This window comes from Ictidomys tridecemlineatus, chromosome 8, assembly GCF_052094955.1.
Source record: "Ictidomys tridecemlineatus isolate mIctTri1 chromosome 8, mIctTri1.hap1, whole genome shotgun sequence".
Taxonomy (NCBI): Eukaryota; Metazoa; Chordata; class Mammalia; order Rodentia; family Sciuridae; genus Ictidomys; species Ictidomys tridecemlineatus.
In genome coordinates, this window is record NC_135484.1 from 69,624,246 (window position 1) to 69,629,414 (window position 5,169).

General features: G+C 36.8%; 1 pseudogene; it reads left to right on the forward strand.

The window, feature by feature from the left end:
* The first annotated feature begins 3,288 nt into the window (after positions 1-3,288).
* Positions 3,289-4,600, forward strand: LOC101955381 (CD9 antigen pseudogene; annotated as a pseudogene).
* Positions 4,601-5,169: the final 569 nt, after the last annotated feature.

Below are 5,169 nucleotides of genomic sequence, written 5' to 3' on the forward strand. Positions count from 1 at the left end.
CTTTTATGCAGAATTTAAAATTAAATACAGGTAACCTAAGAAAATGAATGCATTTCATTTTATCTTTCCTCAGGACTCAAGGAAATAGGTAAATTTGCCATTTAATTGTTTTTCTAACTCCACAAACTGTGTTTGAGTTTTGTTTTACAAGACACATTTTAAAAATTTAGAGATTTATTAATAGGCTTTGTTTGAAGAACTTTTATTTAACAACAGTTACCATCACACACAAACAAGATGATTAAAGTCAATCTAATATCTGGGTTTCGTGATGTATTGAAAACATACTCACAATGCAACCATATTTTTCAAAATGCAAATCTCACTAATAACATCTTCCTTACTTAGTGGAAACATGAAGGAGTTAGGGCACATGGGAGGTTTTAACTCAGGAGATCCAGGTGAATGATGGAAGTACTGACCTCAAATACAAAATAGCTGGAGTTAATGAATGGAATTCATTTTATTATTATTTATACAACATATAGGCAGTCATTAAAAAATGAGAAAATGTTCACAGATGACATCCTCAGAGCACATGTAGTACCTAACAATTTTTTCGACCCACCATACAGCATAGCAGACTTCAGTCAATAAATTTGACCTGTAATCCTACATTCCATTGCCTTTGTACTGCTGACAAATCATACTATTTAAAAAATATTTTTTAGTTATAGGTGGACACAATGTCTTTATTTTACTTTATGTGGTACTGAGGATCGAACCAAGTGTCTCAAGCATGCTAGGCAAGCGCTTTACCTCTGAGCCACAACCCCAGCCCTGACAAATAATACTTTATCCAGAGAAGCTACAATACCCATATAGTGGTTCAAATTATTTTAATGATATAACAGTAAAAAAAAAAAAAAAGACTTCACGATTAGGGACTCATACATCTTTCAAGGTTTATGATCTCTTGTTTCATATGACAAGATTCCTTAAAGAAATGTTGCACTGAAGGATGTAATTAACACATATTTAAAGGAAAGAAAATACATTGAACATTTGAAGTTAGGCCATTTATGCTCTCCTTTATTCATAACTCATGCTATTTTAATAGAAGATACTATATTTCTCAGTGCTTCTATAAAACAAGTAATAGGATTTTCTACTTTCCTTTCATCTCTTTTCTCTCTTTGTCTCTTCTACTCAAGAAGAAGCCATTTGTAAGAAAAGATCCATCCAGATATAGAAAAACAGAATCATTCAAAGGTTAAAACCTCTAGATTCACTGTCATAACTATGAGATTCTCCTCAAGTTATTTAGCATCTATGTGGCTCAATCTCTGTATTTAAATTTAGAGATGTAATACTTGCTTTTGCCTTACCAAACTAGAGTAAATACTAAATAGGGTTACAGTGTTTTGGAATTAAAGTTGCTGCATAAATCAAGATATGATATTTTGGAATAATTATTATGGCACTTTAACTTATCCCTGACAGCTAATAAATCATTTAGCGTGATAGTAGCAAAAACTACTAATTATGCTAAGTGAACAGTGGCCTGATATGATTCTGTATTTTATCCCTGGTAACTCATTTAACATGGATAGTCTCTCTCTTACCACTCAGTGCTTTGCCAGCATTTTCTTTTAATCTTATCAGATCTCTTTGATTTAATTGAGAAGTCACTCTAGAAGAATGTCATTTTTCTTGCATCTCTTCAACAAAGTAATATAATTAAGATTATGCAAAACAGAGAAGATTCCCAGAGTGCCAGGAAAGAGTGAAAGCCTGTGAAATTCCAAAATTAGGAATTGCTGTAGTCAACATAAATAATTGACATTTAGATGACCTAATTAAAACAAATTACATCTCTGTGGGGGAAAGTTATGATTTTTAACACAGAATATTCTTGAAACATAGCAGACAAAGTATCTGAGATAGTAGTGCTGTATATTTTCTATAAAAATTATGCAAAATTAGGATTCATTTTTTGGCAAAATAATGTTTAATAAATGTAAAAATGTGGAAATTTGAAAATATATAAGAAATAGATTAACGTTGAATTTCCCCCCAGCGGCATGCTACCACTGAGCTATGTCTCTAGACCCCCTCCCCCTTTTTCCCTTTTGTCATTTTTATTTTGAGACTCCAGTGTTTCCTTCCCACTTACAGATTATTGAGGCTTCAATCTGTGGCTAGTACCATAATGGGCCTTTATTTTGTGGCTAGGCAATCCTTTTGGAGTAACTTGATTTCTCATCTGTTTTCATGAATTATGTCCCATAAGTTTCTACCTATTTCCCTGTCTGAAGGTCCACCCAGACTCTACTAAGGACCTTTACTGCTGGGCACTGCAGGCCCATCAGTTTTCCACTCACATGCACCTATTGCACAAACTGAGAGTCTGGAAAAGGCCAATTTGATTCTTTCCCAGCCTGATCATCATTTCCGCTCTACTTGGGTTGAGTTGCCCATGATGCTTCCGTTTCCTTCTAAAATTTCAAACGGAGAGTGGAGACAAGAGATATTTCCATAGCAGATCCACCCTTCAAGTTATTTAACACAAGGGCTTTCTGAGCCCAGAGAGAGGAAATTAAAACTATATTGGCTGATCTTATGGTCTTTTTTCTCTCTCTCTCTCCCTCTTCCTCTTCTTTCTCCTTTTCATAGTCCCTCAAATCTCAGAGCTTTTATTTTACTTTTCCCACATCATATATTCTTTGCACAATGGAATAGCAATCTTAATGGCTTTGAAAGCAGGAAAGCCATTTCTTCACACTTAGGCAGCACACTTGGACATAGATCTCTATCAGGTGTGGTTAATGGTCTAAAAGGGAGGGAGGGATAGCTATTGCTAAAGAAATAGAACAAATCCCATTGCTCCACAAAGGTTGGCTGCCAGGTTATTGTTTTGCTCAGGGAAAAAAGAAAATATTCCCTCACTGGGCATGGTGGTGAAAGTCTATAGTCCCAACAACTTGGGAGGCTGAGGTAGGAAGATGACAAGTTAAAGACCAGATTCAGCAACTTAGTAAGACTCTGTCTCAAAAGGACTGAGGATGTTGCTTAGTGTGGGGGGATAAAGCTTAGTGATAAATTGCCTCTTGGTTCTGTGAGTTAAATCTCTAGTATAAAACAAAACAAAACTCCTGATCTCTCTTGGATAATTTTAGGAAGCTGAAATAAAACATGATTGTAAAAGCAAAATTTATTTCTGACGAAGAATTAACATCTTTTTGGCAGCTTTGAGCACCTCTGTCCAGCGCCGGAACCCTCCTGTCCCAACTGCAGTGCATGCCCAGGTCCCAAACCAGTCTGGCTCAGGCCAATCCATCCTGCACCATGCCAGTTAAAGGAGGTACCAAATGCATCAAGTACCTGTTCTTCGGATTTATCTTCATCTTCTGGCTTGCAGGAATTTCAGTTCTTGCTATTGGACTATGGCTCCAATTCGACTCTCAGATCAAGAGCATCTTCCAGCAAGAAGCTAATAATTCCAACTTCTACACAGGAGTTTGCATTCTGATTGGAGCTAGGGCCCTCATGATTCTGTGGGCTTCCTGGGCTGCTGTGGGGCCATGCAAGAGTCCCAGTACATGTTGGGATTGTTCTTTGGCTTCCTCTTGGTGATATTTGCCACTGAAATAGCTGGAGCCATCTGGGACTATTCACACAAGGATGAGGTGATTAAGGAAGTCCAGGACTTTTACACCTACAACAAGCTCAAGACCAAGAATGAGCCCCAGTGGGAAATGCTGAAAGCCATCCACCATGCGTTGAACTGCTGTGGTATAGTTGGAGGTGTTGAACAGTTTATCTTGGACATCTGCTCCCAAAAAGGACATTGTCAAAACCACCCAAATTAAGTCCTGCCCTGCGGCCATCAAAGAGGTCTTCAATAACAAGTTCCACATCATTGGTGCAGTGGGCATCCGCATCTCAGTGGTGATGATATTTGGCATGATCTTCAGTATGATCTTGTGCTGTGCTATCCGCAGGAGCAGCAAGATGATCTACAGTCAACTCACATCCCTGAGCAGGAAAATCCACCCCCAAAGATTGGGAGGGAGGGTGATTTTTTTTTTTTTTTGCCACTAACATTAGTGTCCATCTGCATTTCTAAACAAAAGTTATTCTGTGTTTGTCATTTTAACGCTTTATTCAACATTGAAATTTGTAATTGAGAGATTTGGGGGTTTGGTTTGCTTTGGTTTATATTTTTGTTGTTGTTGTTTATTTTTGCTTGTATGTTAAGCAGAAATCCTGCAATGAAAGGTGCTATATTTGCTAGGCTCTAGACAAAAGATATTGTACATAAAAAGAATTTTTTGTCTTAAATAGATACGAATATCTATCAAATTTAATCAAGTTGTAACATATTGCAGACAATTTGATACATAATAAAAGATTATGACAATATAAAAAAAGAATTATCATCTTTTATGCATATATGCTTTCTGAATCCCAGAAGAGTGAGGTTCAAGTTTATGAATTGCTTGCATTTGTCGAATTCCTGTTCTGCCTGCATCTGAGTCTGATTCACCCTCATCAGGAAGATGCTGACACCTGGGCTGAACTGCTGTTCCTCTTGCCTCCTCAGAAGCTTGTATTCTACAGTTTTTGCACAACAAATTCTCCTATCAATCAGACTTAGCCAACATTCCTCTTCATGATCTATCTGATGCATTTTCATGTTTATTTACAAATATAGTGTAAAATATAAAATCATTCAATGTTCATATCTCCATTTCTCCCAACTTTAAAAGCAAAATGAGTTGCTGAGTCACATCAAAATTGTATCTAATGTTATGATGTCAATGATAAAACTTACCCTAGGGAATAGATAAAATGATTCTTTAAAATTACTTCGTAGTTCAAATTCATTCAGTCAACCATTACTCATTGAATACTCGGTTTGTTCCAGGCATGTTTTAGATGCTAGAATTACTGCCATGAACACTACATTTTCCCATGAATGGAGCCCTCTATGAACTGCAGGACACCAACTCATGGTAAAGAGTTAGATAACAGACAGATCAACAAATAAATATAGGATACTCCAGGTGGTACTTCCTACACAGAAAAAGCAACAGAATAAGGTGGATGTGGCAGGGATATTTGTTTTATATACTGTGTCCATGAAGACCCTTCTGTAAGGTGACATTTAAGCAAAAGCATGAAGGCAGCAGAAGAGTAAGGTGTGCAGGTGTTGAGAAAGTTTAC